This window comes from Tenrec ecaudatus, unplaced genomic scaffold (genome assembly GCF_050624435.1).
Source record: "Tenrec ecaudatus isolate mTenEca1 unplaced genomic scaffold, mTenEca1.hap1 Scaffold_390, whole genome shotgun sequence".
Classification (NCBI taxonomy): Eukaryota; Metazoa; Chordata; class Mammalia; order Afrosoricida; family Tenrecidae; genus Tenrec; species Tenrec ecaudatus.
In genome coordinates, this window is record NW_027459246.1 from 167,067 (window position 1) to 186,629 (window position 19,563).

At 39.4% G+C, this 19,563-nt stretch overlaps 1 protein-coding gene across 2 annotated transcripts in view; it reads left to right on the forward strand.

The window, feature by feature from the left end:
* The window catches only part of LOC142436543 (histone deacetylase 8-like), a 98,740-nt gene that overhangs the window by 21,948 nt on the left and 57,229 nt on the right, over nucleotides 1-19,563 (forward strand). The window lies entirely within an intron of this gene.

Below are 19,563 nucleotides of genomic sequence, written 5' to 3' on the forward strand. Positions count from 1 at the left end.
AATAATTCTGCATGATACTTTCACAAATGCTTAGATGGAAAAACATAAGGTGTTCTTCTAGATAGTTCCTTAGATAATTTTATATATCTGTCTACACATCTGTCCTTCCATCCATCTATGGCCATCAGGTTTGCTGAGTAATGGACCGTATTACTTTGGTTCTTAATAAGGTTGCTTCTACAAACCATGATTTGGCAGGGTGCAACCAATTTTTACTGAGAGATGTTATAAGGAACTGGCAAGGAACCATGGTTTATTTTTTAATTCACTTTTGGTTTTGTGAATAATCTGGTTCTCGATAGTGTACTAGGTAGACTACATGAGGACTCTGGGAGAAAAGTAACTTCCAGTGATCAATGACAGGAAGTGCTCTACTTCTCTTGAATATTCACCGCCCCCCTCCCTTGATGGTGAATTATGTAGCTGCTGTTATTTCCTTCTTTGAGTTAGTCACTGGGAAACTCAGAGGAAAGCATATGGTTCTGAATGAAGTATCTGTTACCAATAACAGTAATTATAGTGCTAATCAAAATTCTGGCTTTATTCTCTCCTCTTTTTACTTCCTGTTACACACCTTTTCTCAGTTCTCTTTAGTCTCATTACTCGAGTAAGGTACTCGGAAGATGGTAAGGCGCTTACATTCTTGTTTGTCCTATAAATACCTGAGTGTGTATGTGTACCTACACGACAGTTTTGTTGCTACTTATAGGTGTTGTGTGTTCCACGTGACAGAGTAGAGCTGTCTCGTAGGCTCAATCTGTATGGAAGCAGATATCTGGCGTTTTCTTCCGTGGAGCCACTGTGGGGACCGGGGAGTATTGCATGCTACAGATATTTTCGTTGGAAGCTAAGCTGGAAACCATTGTGCCACCAGGGCTCCTTTGCACAGGCTTACACACATGTCATTGTAAAAGCACTAACAAGGACCTGACAAACCGTCTCTTTATTCCACTGAAATGGGCTCTTTTGTGTGGCATATGTAAGAAACATCCTAATTTCATAAGATGGGAGTTTTATCTTTATTACAAAGATATATATATATATTAAAGAATAATGGAAGCAGGGTAAGAGGTTTTCTAGAGTTAAAAGGAACCAGAGGCAAATACTACTATAGACACCATCGTGCAATCGTGGAGATCTACAAGTACATGCTTGTGTAGACACAAAGGCTGAACAGCTATGGGAGGTGGAGGGGGAAGTAAGCCCATGTACATACAGAGATTTGACAGAGGTTATTTGTATATGTGATTTTACCTTGAATTCAATGACAGAAATGAATGTGGCTGAGTGTACAGGGGATCAAGCTATCAAAACTTTTTAGACATAACCAAACAACCTCAGGGAATGGACCTGCTCTCTCAAGAAGGTAGTCTTGGGAGATACCATGGTCAATTGGCATGACAAAGACAATGTTCTACATCCTACTAAGGTGAGTAGTGACTGGGGTCATAAACACTATCAGCATCCATCTAAGGTGCAAATCTTGGGGTCTCCTCACCTGAGGAAAGAAGAGTGATGAAAATCAAGAGAAACCATTAGTCCAATGGACTAACGAACCATGCAGACATCAGTCACTATAATTCTGAGAGCAGAAGAACTAGATGTTGCCCACCACCACTGCCAACTGCCCTGAAAAGGATTATGTTCGGTCCTGGATGGAGCAGGAGAAAAATGTCGAACAAAACTAAAAATCATAAAAAAAGATCAGGCTTTCTAATGGTTGGATGGATACAGGTGGAACCCCCGTGATTATGGCCCTTAGTCCTTCTGTGTGTTTTGAACTGAACTCCTTTGTTAGAATCATCAACCATTTAAGAGCAACAGGAAATACTCAAGGCAAAGCTTAGCTGACGGGGAATGAAGAGGAATGGAAATAGGACACACAGGAAGGCAATGGTGTACGTGAGAGTACCTTGGGGGGAATTGCAACAAAGTGTGTAAGAATTGAGTATAAAACTGATTTCTGCTGTAAATCTCCATCTCATGAACAGTAAAAAAGTATTTTAAAATGCTATATGCAAGAAAAATGAGTTAGCTGTGTAACTCATGTGTAGATTGTGTTAGGAAAAGCTATGGATTTGAAATCAGAAGGATTTCATCCTTCTTGGTCTTTTAATAGCTGTGTGGCCTTACACAGCTACTTAATCTGTGTGAGCTTTGAATTTCTCGGTAGAATGAGAATAAAAATATCTGTTCTACCTACTTTTCCTTTATTGCAAAGATTACACTGGATAATGCATAATCCTCTGTAAACTGCAAAGAGCTAGAGGTAATATTGTTATCCAAGTTTTGATTTTCACTTCTTAGAAGAGTATCTGTCACAGCGTTAGAACAGGAGCCACCAACTTAACACCAATGTGAACGATCAGGGGTCAAGAAAACGAATCCTGTGATTCTCTGCCTTTTTCTCATCATCGATGGAGGCATTAGTAAAAGAAGTACTTCTCTCAATATTAGAATAGAAAACTCACTGCAACATCAGGGGTAACAGCAAGTAGCAGAGAAACAATACTTAGAAGAACCATCTGCCCTGTTCTGAAGGAGTTCCTGGGTAAAGCAAATAGTTAATGATCTTGGCTGCCAACCACAAGGTTGGCAGTGAAGGTCCACCAAGTAACACCCCCGATGAAAGGGCTAGCAATCTACCCTTGAAATAAACTTGTGGGACATCATTCCACTATAGCACACACAGGGAGGCTTGCCGTGAGAGGGAGTCAACTCAGTGGAAGATCGTTGATGCGTGTTTCTGTATGTCCTGTACAAGGAGCGCAAGTGGGGCCGGTAGGTAAGCATTGGACTGCTAACTTCCAGCTTCTCAGTTCAAACCCACCAGCCAAAGACAGCTGAGGTCATCTTGTCGCATAAACACACACACAATCTTGGAAACTGACTGGAGGATGACTGTGAGTCTAAGTCAGCACAGTGGCAGGAGGTGGGTTAATGTCAGATACAGCCAGCAGCCACGAGTCAGTGACTCCTCGTGGTTACCAGGCATACATGGGAATGGTTTTGTTTTTAAAGAGAAGGCAGAAAAAAAACCTTTAAAAAAGTCTTCCCAATATAGTTTTTGGTAATTAATTCAAAATTTTAAAAATACATATATTGGTGAACACTGTTCAGGGAGGACAGGATAAGTTGTGGTTACTAGGTCATGACCTCAGTTACAGAAAGTATTTCTGAAATTCGGCTCATGTGTGAGGCAACACGGACCCAAAAAGGAATAAATTTTTAAGTTCTTTGTAGAAAGCAAACGCACATCTATTTTTTAAGTGTTACAAAGCATTTCTCTGGTGAATATTCATTAAATTCTATACATGGTGTTCTAAAAATATTCAAATTTGTTTCTAAAAGGCACTTTTTACTATGAATGCATTACAAAGGTATATTTTTAAATGCACAATTAATATATTCATGCAGCATACAAAGGAAGCAGTATTTATAAATAATTATTTGTGAATAATGTACAGTTTTGTTAGGTGTTGCTGTCTTCTGCCTAGTTGTGGTAACATGCTGATATCAAACAACAGGTATTCCTAGGGACTGTATTCCAGGAACATCAAAGGACTGTTGGCTGCTTATCTTATTATAGTAGGTCCCCGGGGTAAGATATCAAAAAATGAAATTGAGAAACTAGCACATTACCCAGATTATATATAAATATATGAACACCAGATAATAGACTAATTTCCACCATGTATTAGACTTGTTATCACTACTTTAGAATTAAAAGGGATATCTGAAAACGTCAGTAATCACCATATGATAAATTATAAATGAGCTTTTGAGCTTGAATTTATCAGGTATGTCTCAAAAAAAAAAAGTAGATCAAGATTTTCTGTAATCGCCATACACTAAGCTGGGAGTGAGTTTTAAAAACCTGTTGCCCTTGAGTTGATTCCGACTCACATGACCCGTTAGGACAGAGTAGAATTGCACCTTTGTGTCTCCAATCCTGTGCTCTTTATGGAAGCTGATTGCCACATCTCTCCTGCAAAGAAGCTGATGGATTCTGTGTTTCGGTCACCACCTGAGAGCATTAACCTGTGTCCCTAGCACTCCTTTAAGTGAGCTCTAGGACCTGGGTTCTCCAGGGCTGGTACCATCAGCAATGGATGCTGGAAATACACGAGCACTGTTTGGAGCCCTTGCCGACCTAGTGCTAATCTTTGCCTCCTAACAAATTAGCCATTGTCAGTTTCTCAGGTTTCATTTTTAATCTTTAAAAGGATGGCGTAAATGAAGATTTTCAGAGTTCTATTCTTACAATTATATTTGTCTGTGAAAATATTACCACTTGTGTTTCCCCATGCTCTAGGAGAAGGGAAAAAGAAATTCGGTTACAAAAATGTTTCTATAGAAAGCATAGTACTTACAGTGAGGAAGGTCACCACCAGTTGTAAGAGAACATACTGAAATTGAAACACAAAGATCAGAGATGATGTAACGAGATCAATTAGAGCCTATGGAGCCGTGCTTTCCAGCCTAGAGGAGGAGGAGGGCAGAGAGTAGCTTGTTAGAGTCATCTGGTGAGAAGCAGAATTTTTCGCATTAAAAACACACACCGCTCCTGTCGACTCTTTATGTTGGGTTTGAATAAGGTTGAAAACCATTTGTAATGAATATTGTATGAATTGCTAGAACAAAACAACAACTTACTTGCTGTCGGTTCTGAAGGCGCTGTGCTCATACAAACTACAAACAGGTTTGTTCCAGGTGATCCCAAACCCATCCTATTGCCCAGGTACACAAATAAATAACTGAGCTATCTGTCAAAATCTGACCCAAAGGAAACCATTTTAAAATAATTGACTATGATGGCTAATAGCATGACATGGGTCAAAAAAGTGTACTGGGCCAATCACATTGCTTCATCGTAAATTTTAAATAAGCCACATGGAGTTGCAGCTAAAAGGCGTCATGGTGTTGAGAGAGGTTGGGTTTGTTATGATGGGTATTCTGCAAGAAAAAAGTTATCAGAAAAACATAAACACAGAAAAATGAGGGTGGTGGGGAGTCTGGTTGACAGAGGATGAGAGAATAGACAGAGTGGGCGAGTCACACTGGCGGCAGGGTATTTACCGCAGACCCCATGACTCATCTCTGCCACTGATTTTGTTTTTCCCAGATCACACATTGCCCATAGTCATTTTACCAGTCTTTGGTACAAAAAATAAACAAAGAAATTTTCACACCTATTTTTATGTTGACTTCACAACATCACATTGTTATAAAAATGGTTTAATTCCAATTTAAATGTTATCTTTTTCCATTTAAGCCTGTTTATCCAGTTTTATTTGCACATAGTCACCATTTTTTCTCCGAACTATTTTTTTTACATAATTTCAAGTACTGTCCACTAAAGAGATTTAGACTTCATCTTGAGAGATTTATATATCTGTATGTTTCTACTCAAATCTCAGGGGGAAAATAGGAAAGAAAGCCTGTAAAACAAATGAACATTTCTGTTGATCAAATAACTTTTGTGAAGAAAGAAAACAAGGGTGATTTTGTTTTTGTAAACAGAATTTTGTATTTTTAAGAGTAGAGTAACTATGCTAATAAGAAAAGTACAGCAATCAACAATCCTTTTTTGCTGGAGAGGAAAAAGTAATAGAGAAGAATGTTTTACTTATATCACTTGTAGTGCCTTTCGCACTGTTTTGGATGGGTCCAAACTTGGGGATGAAGTAAAAGATACTCGACTTTTAAAATTTAGTGGGATCTAGAATGCGAACAGGCATTGGTAAAAACATGGTCAAAGCATTGGAATGGCAAGTCTCAGAAGAGGCCTGATGTTGTTACATGAAATGAGGCCAGTTTTGACTCAGAGCAACGGTTTGTACAACAGAACGACACACTACCGGGTCCTGCTCCAGCCTCACCGCCGTTCCTTTGTGTGCCCATTGTTGCCAGCCACTGTGCCAATCCATCTTATTGAGGGCTTTATTTAATTTATTTATGCATCTCTACTGAGTAGGATGCCCTGTGGCAGGATCTTGTCTTTCCTGATAACATAACCAAAATACTTGAGACGAAGTCTGACCATCCCTGCCTCTAAAGAGCACTCTGGCTGTGCTTCTTCCAAGGCAGATTTGTTTGTCCAGTAAGCAGTCCACGGTACCTTCAATATTCTTCCCCAGCACCACAATTCCAAAGTGCAGATTCTTCTTCAGTCTTCCTTATTCATTGTTCAACATTCACATGCCTATGAAGCAAATGAAGAAGATCATGGCATGGCGCTGGGGCACCTTAGTCTTCAAAATAGCAGCCTTGCTTTTCACACTTTAAATAGAACTTGAGCTGCGTATTTACTCAATGCAATGTGGCATTTGATCTCTTGACTAAGCTGCCCTCAATGTTGATTATGGATCCAAGCAAGATGAAACCCCTGGCAACTTCAATGTTCTTTTATCATGATGTTGCCTATTGGACTAGATGTGAGGATTTCTGTTTCCTTGACACCGAGTTGTAATGCATAGTGTAGGCTGCAGTCCTTGGACTTCATTTTCAGTATGCAAGGTTGTATCATCTGAATATCATAGGTGTTAATAAGCCTTTCTCCAATCCTGATGCCATATTCTTCTCCATACAATCCAGGGTCCTTAATTATTTGCTCAGTTTACAGATTGAACAAGTGAGGTGAGAAGACCCAACTCTTGACACACACCTTTCTTGATTTCAAATCATGTCATATACAAAGGGATACCCCCTAAAACCAGAATTGGGCTGGCAGAGCTTTCTTAGTATGTGTTTTCCCCACTGGGCAAGCATTGAGCAACTCTCTCTGAGTTAGTGTATCCAGTGGTGTCACCTGGGGAGGTTCTCTATGGTCTCAGTGGATTTTTTTCATAAAACCAGTTTCTCTCAAACCTCATTTCTTGTGATGGTTGATTTAAGTGAACAGCTTGTGGCTGTGAAGATTTGTTTCCTGCTCGGGAAAAATGACACAGAAACTGTTGCGATGTTGAACACAGCTTACAGGATAGCACTATGGGAAAAACTCAAGCGTATGAGTGTTTTCCTTGTTTCAAAAAAAAGGTGAAATGTCTATTGATGACAAAACTCATTCTGGACATCCATTAACTTCCCAAACAGATTGAAACATTGACTTGTAGTGCATTTGGAGTTCATTCCACCACGTCAGACTGTTAGTCAAGTCAATCTTTCTATTTAGAGCAGTGGTTCTCAACCTTCCTAACGCCACGGCCCTTTGATATAGTTCCTCATTATTTTTGTTGCTACTTCATAACTGTAATTTTGCTACTCTTATGAATCGGGCGAACCCTGTGAAAGGGTCATTCGACCTCCAAATGGGTCGCAACCCACAGTTTGAGAACCTCCGATGTCGAGGTTCTATAAGGATAAATGTAATTACTTTGAAATGAAGGATTATTTAGTGAAATTGAAAATATGACTGCCAGTTCTTTTTAATGGTACATTTTATTTGCCTTAACTACCGTATATACTTGAGTATAAGCTGACCTGATTAACAACTGAGGCACCTAATTTTACCACAAAAACTGCATAAAAAATGTGCTGAAAAATTTGGTTTATACACGAGTATATAACTAATTATTGTAACATGCATTTTGCCATTTACAGAATATTTGATTCTTGGTTATGGGACTACAGGCTCAATATTGGATGCAGTGCATACAAGAAAATAATTGTCTAGTTTTGGAGGGAGAAAATGTATTCTTGCTGACCATTAAAAACAAATGTCAGTCTGGGTGTCAAATTGTTCCTTGTTACTGATGAAAGCCATCTTTATTAATATTGTTATGTGAAGTGTATATGGATGTAATTTAAATAAAACCTTCCAACCTATTTTTTCTGGTTAACCTCCTGTTGAAAATTTCCTTTTTTTCTCCAGATAAATTGAAACTGACTCTATAGTTGGACAAGATATTCATGTGATTCTTTTAGACCCTATTAAAATGTAGATTCTGATTCAGTGTACGTGAGATGGATGTTGAAATTATCAGCAGTGGGTTGAACTGGAATTCCCGATGTAAACACCCTGATTTAGACCTCCACCCGATTGTTAGTTTGCTGTGCTCTGATGGCTGCGTGTTGCAGTGATCCTAGAAGCTATGCCTCTGGTCTTTCAAGTACCAACTGAGTCATCCGCAGTGAATAGGTTTAGCAGCGCTTGTAGACTAAGACAGAGTAGGAAGAAAGGCCCGATACAAACATTAACCAATGAAGACCTTAGTGATATGAACTGATCATTTTAAGACTAGTTTGATTTGAACTGGTCGAGTTATGGAATAGAACAGCACTTCTGGTCAAGTAGAAGACCACTAGAGTATCTAAGGAACAATTTGGCTGTACTTCTTTGAATACATATTTATTTGTTCTTCTCACAGTCCACAATACTTTCAGTATTCTTCTCCAACATATTAATTAAAATGCATCAATTCTTCTATCTCCCTTATTCATTGTCGAATTTTCACTTGCATATGAGGAAATTGAAAACACCAGGGCCTGGTCAGGCACACCTTAGTCTTCAAAGTGACCTGCTTGCTCTTCGACACCTTAAAGTAGTTTTGTGTGGCAGATTTGCCTAATGAAATACTTCACTAAATTTCCTGGTTACTAAACAGAAGGCAGCTATACCAAGATTATTGAACAGTCAGTAGGCTGACAATCATTGTCTTACCACATCAATGCCCCATATGCTATAGGAAGATATATATTATTCTAGCAAACCTGTGACTGACATTCTCAGTGAGTATTATTTTAAGTTTTCCCTGGCAGCCAACTCCCATTGTTTGTATAAGTAGCGTCCAGCCATGAAACGATTGATTCTGTACAAGCGAATAATTCAGGTCCTGCGATAGGGAGTTAGTCTACATTGGACCGATATCTCTATTTAAAAAAAAATTAGGTACCAGGGGCTAATCAATGACAATATTAACAGAAGATCTTTTTGCCTCAAGGAGGTGATCAATAAGACTCTCTAACATAAATTGACAATGCGGTCTCTAAAGGGAGCCAAATGCAGATAAAAATCCATACATCCAGAAATAGATTTTGGGTTCATACGATATCCTATAGAGAACAATTAGTGCTTACATCATGGCCCTGCTTGATAGGGAACCGAGGATATATGAATGCTATATCAAAGTGTGGTGAAGAAATTAGATGGTGCTTTACTATCAGAAAAAAGATAACATCAGAAGTCTTAAAGGATTGTTTCCAAATAAGCAGCCATCTAAGTGAGATGTCAACTAAATCCACTTAGAAGTACACCAATATCAGTGACCACCAAAGGATTATAAACCATATCATCTGAAGCCAAAGGAGGTCAACAATATCAGAACCTAAATTGTGAGACATTAGTTTGCAGAAGGCTATGAGTGATGGGGGGCGCCCAAGATACGTTTGTGAGTTCTACATAGGAAATAAGTCTTCCTTGATTCCCTAGATCCATAATTGAGGGATGGGACGAAACTGGTTGCCAAACCAAGTGCATGGCAAGATGACTCTAGGGAGATCAAAATGATAACCTAACTTGAGCAGTGAAAACCTTGGCAGCTGATTTCCCCTCTGTTAAGCCTGATCTGGTTTTCATCATTTTCTGTAGTTTCTTTCTTTTTTTCATTACGGGGTTTATCTTCGATGTATTTTATCATTGAGGGTAAGCTCCTGTGATGAATGTTGGGCCTGATCTGGTTTTCAATATTTTCTGTGTTGTGTGTGCGTCTGTGTTTTTATACTGGGTTTTATTTTAGATGCAATTTGTCTTTGGGGGTAATTATCTTGAATTTTTGTTACATTTTTCTGTTGATCAGATCCAGGAATGATGAACCTATAGAGACAGCAGGCAGAATAAGGGTTTCTGGGAGTATGATTGAGGGTGATGGGAGAAGAGAGAGAGATGATGTCAGAGTTCAAGAAGGAAGCGAATGTTTTGAACCTGATTGTGGTAGCAGTTGTACAATATTGCGCCATGTGATTGAACTATGGGATGACAATATATTAGCCCCCAATAAAATGGTTTTTTGGGGAAAAAACCAACAAAATAAAATTTTTGCAAACACTGATCTTTCCCCTGTTTATTGTGATGTTACCCATTGGTCCAGTTGTGAGTATTTTTGTTTTCTTTGCATTGAATTGCAACCTATACTAAAAAGCGACTGTCCTTCATCTTAATCAGCAAATTCTTCCTCCTCCTCACCTTCAGCAGGTAAGGTTGTATAATCTGCATATCACAGGTTCTTAGTATGCCTTCCTACAATCTTGATGCCAATTTCTTCTTTATATCATGCAGCTTCACAGATCTTTTGATCAGCATGCTATTGCATAAGTATAGTGAAGGATACAACCCTAACACACACCTTGTTTGATTTTAAACCAATGTGTACATCCATTCATGTTCCTATGGCTGCCTCTTAGTCCATGTACAGGCTTTGCATAAGCACTATGATATCAGTATTTTGGAATTCCCGTTATTCTCAATGTTACCCAGAGTTTGTTATGATGCACACAGCTTCATGACTCTGCATAGTCCATCAATAAAACACAAGTAAACATCTTTCTGGGATCTTCTGTCATTGTTAGTCTTGTTGCATGTCCTCTTCTGAATCCAGCTTGAAATTCTGCCTGGTACCTGTCAATATGCTGCATTGACTATTGTTGAATTATCTTTGGCAAAGTTTTACTTCCATGTGGTACTTATGGTTTTATTTGATAACTTCCATCTTCATTTTGGTCACCTTAAGCTCTTACTTTATCCTCTCTGCAGTTTTCTATAGCTGTATATGTTCAGGAGTTAGCTTTAGAGTCTATTCTGATATGGATTTTGATCTCTTTTTGCTTCCTGTCTTTTAAACACCTTTTGTTTTCTTCATGTATGAGCTTCATGTCAACCTACAGATGACAGATTTTCTCTCATTAGTTTTCTATGGAGCATATCTGTTCCACAGGTATTCTTGAAATTCAGATGGGATATACTCAAAGTTGTATTTTAGCGATGTCAATTTGTTTTCATTTTCTTTAGTTTCAACTTGAACTTGTGTGTGAGCAATTGGTGATCTGTTCCACAGTTGGCTCATGGCTTCACTTTGGCTGCTGATATTGCATTTCTCCAACTTCAAAATGTGGTCCCTTTGATCCCTGTGTACTCTACCTGTTGAGATCCATGTGTACAAGTCACAGTTTATGTTGTTGAACAAGGTATTTGCATTGCAGAATTTGTTAACTCAAGTCCATAGTAACCCTGTAGGATAGAGTAGAACTGCCCCTTTGGATTTCTGAGACTAAATCTCTATAGGAGTAAGACAACTTCATCTTTATCTTTCAGGGCTGCTGGTGTGTTTGAACCACTGACCTTGTGGTTTGAAGCTCAATGCATAGCCCACCATGCCTACAGAGATCCTTAAGGAGTCATTGTTCTTGCAAAATTCTGTTACTGTTTCTGTCAGCAGGGTCATAGTTCCCAATGACTGCCCCTTTTTCTTTGTTGCCAGCTTTTGCATTGCAATTGCCAATAACTGTGATGGCATCTTGATAGCATATTTGTTCAGTTTCATACTGAAGAAATTGGTACAGTTCTTCAATGTCTTCACCAGTAGCTTTAGTGTTAGTTTGTAAATTTGGATACAAGTTGTATTAACAGGACTTCCTGTAGATGTATAGATAATATTTTATCACGGACAACATTGTTCTTCAAGGGAGCGCTTCAAGTATTCTCTTTGATGATGAGTTTGACACTATCCCACTTCCCATAGCCAAATCACTACCTGATTCAAACTGATCAAAACCATTCCATTCAGCTCACGAATATGTAGGATATTGATCTCTGTGTGTTCCATTTCATTTTTGGTGACTTTCAACTTTACTAGATTCATACTCTGTTGTGGGGGAAGCCAGCCCCCCACAAATAATCATGGGTTCAGTAAGCACAGTTGTACTGTTGAGCTATATAAAGATTATAATAAAGTCATAGAGAAATGGGAGAGATGGGAGAGAGTAAAATAAAGAAGTCAGACACATTTCTTGGTAGCATGCTCACCTCCTGGATGGCCATGATCTCAACAGCCAGGTCCATGCACAGCGCGGGCAGAGAGGGCAGGAGGAAGATTTATTACTAACCAAGGCTTATATATCTTTTGGGGGTGTGCAAGCCCCCTAATTACAGGTAAAGACATATGTCACAGGAAAGGGTTGTACTATAGGTACTACAGTAATGAGGGAGACAATCTAGGGGATACGCACAATAGGAAGGGGAGTTATTGGGGGTACACATGTGACAAGATGGGCAGATCCTAGACTCATGATGGTGGGCTAACCTTGATTGCCCTTGAGCTGCAGACTCCAAGCTTTCAGGGGAAGCATTCCATTGTCCCTAACAGCAGGGAGTGAGCCCCACCTGTGGTGGGACCAGACAGTAGTCTGATGGCTGAATGCCTTCAGGGCGGATATCTCTTAAGCATCTGACCTCCCACCATGTGCCTGCAAACAGCCTCTAATGTCTGGCATATCTTTGGGGAAGACAAAGCTGGGGAGAAGTCTTTTTTATATCCCACACTCTGTACATTCTATGTTCTAGTTATTAATTGATATTTGTAGCTCCTTCTTATTTTGATGCTCTGTCTGTAAATGAAGTTTCCCAAAGCTTTCCTCTATCCACATTATTATGGTGGACTCTGCCTTGAGAAGGCAGCTCTTCCTTATCTTATTTTGAGGGCCTTCCAAGGTGAGGGGCTCAGCTTCTGGCACTTTAGCGAGCAGTGTTCTTAATCCCTCAGCAGTGGGAGCCTGGTCCCCTTCAGGTACGCAGCTAACAGTGTTCCCCTCGTTATAGTGGTCAGTGGCTAATACCTGATTTCTGCTTTGGGGTCTCTGTGTGGGAACGCTCGCTGAAATGCGTTTCCTTTGATGGCCCTGGCTGCATTTAAAGTACAGCGTCACAGCCACCGGTGAGTCGTCCATTATCTCAAACTGACACGCGAGGGGTGGGATCGCTCCTTCGGAGGAGCCTTATTCATTTCCCCGCTTACAGAGGCAAAGATGTTTCATAATGTGCACTGACCAGATGTGTCCAGTGAGAGGAGGTGCAAGAAGGTGGAGACCTTAAAGAAACAGATTTTAATTAGAGGGAATAGAGTTCGGAGGGGAGGGAGTCAGGGGCAGTGTCCGTATTTCTCCTTAATTCACATTAAGACTTCTATTGAGGAAGTGAGAATATGATGTGAACTTGAGGGTGGGACCCTCACAGGGGTAGGAGAGTTTCTGAAAAAATAAGTAGTGCTGGTCAGGCAAGTGAGTGAGTGAAAGAATGAACGATTGTTCTTATACCATTAACCCGTGCTGTTAACAAAAGTAATTAGGTTATGTGCACGAGTGATATTCTAAAATTATTAGTCTTTGGGAAATTGTCATTATTTTTTTGATCACCTATTAGAACACACTTACCAGAGATATTTCTTCTCAGAATTCAACGTCTACCCATCATGAAATTGCCAGTGTGGGAAACTGCTGAGACCACAATGAAGACATATCGTACAATCTCCACCCCCTTGCCATTGTTAACACTATTTATTTTCCTTTTAAAGCTCCTTAAATCCAAGATGAAGCTAACTTTTAGCAGTTATTCTCTTTTATCGGATTAATAGTAGAAAGAAAGAAAATGTAACACATAAAATTAACACCTAAGCTGTTTGATTACCTATCAGGGTGAAATATAAAAGATATAGCTTTGACTTTCAAAAGATTGTTTGGGGAATTCGTTCTGCTCAGACTTCCCTTTCTGCTTGTCTCCCACACGTTTTCTCATCAGTTTTCTTGCTAGGAGTGTATGCAGGGCAAGCAGCCCAGTTTTAGTAATTGTGCGTGTTTTGGCTTTTGCCTAATCAACACCAGGCACTCTGGTTTTTGCATATTGACATACATTGTAAATTACCCAGGGGTATCAGAGAGGAAAAAACTGCTCTACTAGGTTTGAACAATGTCAGGTTATGAATTATATCATTCGAAGCCGAAATACTCCAACCCAATCTCGCAAATTCCATTCTGAATTTGATATGATTATAGTATGCTTTTGTGATGCTGTGTATAAGGAGGCTTCAAAAAGTTTTTTGACAAAATGGAAGTGAAAAATAATATAAAATTTCCATGAACTTCTTGGATCACCTCATATGGACACCTACTAAAATTAAATTCCTGTGAAGGCAGTCACTGATTGGGTGGGGTGCAGACTCAAGGAGATTTAAAATAGAAGCTGAGTGTTACTGACGCGTTCCAAGTAATTTCCTAATTTGGAATTTCTTTTCTGAAGTAGGGTCACTTATTACACATTAATGGGTCAAATTTAAGTTTGATCGATATTCTTTTCAGAAACAACGTTCCACTCATTTTCTTTGCAAATGCTGGCACTAAAGTGTTGTTACAGAGATATTTGTATATTTTCTTTTAGATTATCAGTGATTTAGTTCATTGTATTCATGGACAGACACAATAGGAGAATACTTTTTACTTTTATGACCTGGAGACTTTCATAGGCAAACAGACAATCTTTACCCTAGATACTTGTGAAATTTTATTAAATTTTCACCATGTTATATTTTAGAGAGAAATGGTACTACACATGAATCATAAGTGGTCTGGGTGAGAGATAAATTTGTTGAAATAGTTTAACCAGGCAAGATGAGATTGTAAGTGGGATGAAGTAATTTTACAGAGAGGAAAATTGTCCTTCTTTCTGACTTGCTTGCATTGCTATACTACGGTTTTTCAAGTGGCACAATCTCTAGAGTTTTTGCTATTGATGTAGCTTATAATTTGTATGAACATGTTTAATAATATCTAGTGTATTTTAAAACCTTAATTATATATGCATCTATATATGAGTCATAATCAACTGACAGTAAGAAATGTATGTATGTATATATATTTATATCATATATATAATTTCTGACATCCTAATTTTATGTCACTGGAAATATATATGAAAATATGAATACTAGTTTCAAAGTTCTTTTATAAAGTTCACATTTCAAAAATATTTATGGAAAGCTCACCAGATTCTTGTCTTTTGTTAGGCTTTGAGGTGCTAGCCCATATTTCCCTACTCACAGTTGACTGATTGGAAGTCTGATAGGAAACTAGAGACCGTTGTCAACTCTGCTGAAGCCAGCAGAGGGGATTATGGGAGGTTAAAGGTTAAATAAAAAACAAGGACAGAGTCCATCTAGGTCAGATAAATCCTTAGAGGCTTCAATTAATAAAAATAAAGATATTCAAGTTTTGAAAATTATGAAAATACCATTTGATTTAGAAATACATATTGGGTATGACTCAAGCAGAGTGGGAAATCAGAGTGACTGTAATTATAGTAAAACATTGAACCCATTTTTCCTTACAGGTTGGTAATGCCTACCTTTACCTACCAATTCCATGATAAGAAAGTGTATTACATTAAAACAAAGCATATAGAACTTATCAAAGAACATCAAGTGTATTACATTAAAACAAAGCATATAGAACTTATCAAAGAACATCAGTTTTTGAGGCTATTGTACGTTGTTTCTGTGGTGCTTTACAGCTACATCATAGGGTGCAGCGCTAGTTGGTAGCATGTTGCATCTCCATTTTAAAGGAAAATAAGTAGTGGGAGTGAGTGGAACAGTCTCTCTGATTATCATTTGTTCCATTTGGATGGAAAAAGGAAGTTCTCTTCTGATTTATGCCTTGAAATAATGTTTTATTTATTCCATCTGTTTATCACAGAGGAGACGGATAGCTTGGGGCTTGTTACCCAAAGGAATCACTTGTCCTGCTTTCCCCCAGTTTGGTCTCATCAAAATTCAAGAACACTGGTGCGACAGGAGTAGGGTGTGGAGGGGACAGACAAGGGAAACAGGAGGGAAAGAGGAGAGATGGAAGTGGGGCTGTAGAAAAGATAAATGGTTTTGCTGTCAGTGCAGTGGAATGAAAATGAAATCAGCGTAGGCCATGTCCATTTCCCCCATCATTCCAAACCCCAAACACTGCTTTAAATAAAACATATTTCTTTTATTTCCCATTTCTTGCTTGCTAACTTAAAGATAAATGACTTGCTTGCAAGTGCAGTGAAAAGGAAATAAAATCAGTAACAGGCAGTGCCCAAAAATGCCCCAGCTGCTTAACGGTCTGGCCTTGAGCAATACACAGTTTTTATGGAAAAGTTTTACTATTCGGCTGTTAAGGAAACAAAAGCAACTCTCCCCAACTCAGGCCCCTAATCCTCAAAAAATAAAAGCAAAGACAAAATAAAATCTAAACCTCAACAAATCCGAGCAATCCAGAACCCTGCATGTCGTGTACGTAGGGTGGTGACATTAAGGGTACGAGAGGAGGGGTCCAGCCTGGAGCTGCGTGAGCACCATTCTGAGGCCACTGGTGCTCGCCCCTGTGATGGGCTAGCTGATGGTCATGCGCCTACAGCCAGAGGTCAGGTGCTGTAATTAGACCCAGGGGTGTTCCTAGGCAGGCAATTGGATATCGTTTGTGAGCAGCAGTTTGGAGCAGCCTCAAAGGTTGGTAATTAGGCAGCGAGGTAACTGAATCAACTAGAGAGTTACTGATATACAGGCCAGGACATGTGTTCAGAAGTAGAGTGAAAGCACTTTTAGATTAAATATATCTTAATAAAAATAATAGGAACCATTTAGCTAGTATCTCTTTGCTTGTCACTAAGCGAAGCGGTTTACACATATGATCTAATTCTTACAACTTGGTGATTTTCTGGGGCAGTATTTAGTGTGTAGTAGATTTATCTGGAGGGCTTTTCCCAACATAGATTCTTTGGTTCCACTCCCAGGGCTTTTAATTCAGAAAGTCTGGGATGGGGCCTGGGGGTTTGCCTTTTTAGATGGTTCCCAGGTGATGCTGCCACTGCATCTCTCAGGAGTGTATGTGGAGAACCATTGCCTACATAAACTTGTCTGTGGTTGTCGTAGCCAGATTAACATTTGAGGAGTTTATATGCAGCATGTATTCTGTAGGCAGCTCGCATGTATTTTATCTCATTTACTATTTATAATGGCTTTGTGAGGTATCATGTGCTCCTTTCAACAGAGCCTCTTGGCTTTACAGAAGCTATAGGACTTGGCCAAAGCTATCGATCTAATAAGTAGGAAGCCGATTGATCTTTAAGTGCTGGTCTCTAAAACCCTTGTTGTAAGTACCACACCTCAGAATTTTGAGTGTCTTTTAAAATAAAAAAGAAAATACTTAAAAGAGTTCACCTGCCCGTATAGCCCACGCAAGGAATGAAAAACGCTCGGATGGTTACATTTCTTTACTCTGCATGGACAGTGCAAATACAAGACATTGAACTCGCAGGGAACTTTTTACACCAATAGAGCGCATTTCATGACTTTGCTCCTAAATAGACTAAATGTCTCTGATCTGAGATGCTTCCCATGCATTTTGCTCTCTTAGAGTGCCCTCAAAGACTGATGAGGTACACATTTCCTGAGGGGCAGAATAATGTCTGGTATGACTGAAGAAACTGGGCAAGACTTTATGGAGGAGGTAGGACTTGAGCGAGTGTAAGTGGGAAAGGGAGCAGGTGTGAAATGCTCGAGAGATGAACGGGCAGTTCAATAGATAAGTGCGGTGAGAAACATGGCCCCAGCTAAGGGAATGGTGTAGAACAATGCAAGGGGATAGGGATGCGGAGTTAAATGTGGGTGACCTTGATGGCCAGCATGGGAAATTGGATGCAGAAATGATTTGATCAACCCTCAAGTTTCAATGTGTATGCTGAGCAAATAAGTTGAGAACCTGGACTCTAAGAAGAAAAACTTGCCATCAGGATTGGAGGAAGACTCATGAACAACTCTTGATATGCAGATGACGCAACATTGCTTGCTGAGAGCGAAGAGGACTTGAAAATGTTCACTGGTAAAGGAAGACAACGCCCTGCAGTAGACTGATGGTTGCCGGGGGCAAGGGAAGGGGCTGTGGGATGGAATAGGGAGTCAACAACAATGGGAACGAGAAGGAAGGAAAGGTTCCAAAATTGACTGTTGTCAGGACTGCACAAACCTTCACGTGGCTGAGTTATTGAACTGTACGTTAATTATAATGAAATGAAATTATAAAAAAGAAAGACAAAAATACTCACAAACAGGAAAAATCATAAGTAGAGAAAAGAAAGAAGTTGTCAAGGATTTCATTTTACTTGGATACACAATTAATATTCATGGAAGCAACAATCAAGAAATCTAATGACATATTGCTTGCATTGGTGAATCTGCACACGACCACTTTAAAGTTTCATTTTGAGGTCTAAGGCGTGACTTTGCGGTCTAAGCGATGGTCATTTCAGGTGGGTCCCATGCATGTGAAAGCTGAATGATGAGGACAGAAGATTGATGCCTTTGACTTTTGATATTGCTGAAGAATATTGAGAGTACCATGGACGGCCAGAAGAACGTACACGTTTGTCCTGGAAGAAGAGTAGCCATAATCCTCCTTAGGCCTTCATCTCATGGACGTTGGGCATGTTATCAGAAGAGACCAGTCCCCGGAAAAGGGCATCGTTTTTGTAAAGCAGTGAGTCAGTGGCAAAGAGGACGACCCGAACAAGGTGGATTTACACAGTGACTGCATCAATGGGCTCAAACAGCAAACACGCGACGATGGAGCAAGACTGGGCAGTGTTCCGTTCTGTTGGGTGTAGAGTTGCCTCAGCAGCGTCTAGCAGCAGCACACACAGGAAAGAGCCCTGGTGGTGTAGTGGTTAAGTGCTCACTGTTAACCAAAGGTCACAGACTGAACCCACCATGTGGTCTGCAGGTAAAAAGACTTGATCTGTTCCTGGAGATGTTCGCTTCGAGGAAGTAATGACCGTAGTCAAAGGCTTTACTTTCTTCACAGCCTCATTTGTTTCTGTTTACTTTGCTAGTTCTAGGGGAGCACGTCAATTATCTTTTTTTCCTTTAAATAATTTGCTTTATCTGTTTTTAATTTTTTTTGAACAGTTTTATTGGCATATAATGCACATATCATACCCTTCAGTAATTCAGTCATCTTAAGAGGAGTTGTACAATCCTCATCACCGTTTTAAAATATTTTCTTTTTTGTTGTACTCATTGTCATTAGCTTCCCATTTGCCCCAGCCTCTCCAGCCGTACCCTCAAGAAACTATTAATACTGTGTCTATAGATTTGTATATCCTAGATTTCATATGCAGAAAAACATACAAAACAACACCGCCAAAGCTAACAACAATAACAAAGGAAAACAGAGAAAAACCAGTTGAAACGGGGATAGAAAATAGAACTAGAACACAAAGGAGCTCAAATGATAAGGTGTTTTAAATGACCATTTTAAGTGAGCTTCATCTGCGCTGACCTATTTCCCATTGCACTCTGGATGAGAATAAGGCTGTTCACAGCCCTGATCTGTGCTCTGAGAGGATTCACTGGCAGCTCTGTCCATGAATATTGTCTCTTCACTTAAAAAAAAAAAACAAACTGAAAAAACTGGACAATGTGTCAAAAGGGTAATCAAATGATAAGATATTACATTTTAACCTAAATATACCCACCATAATCAACCTTACGA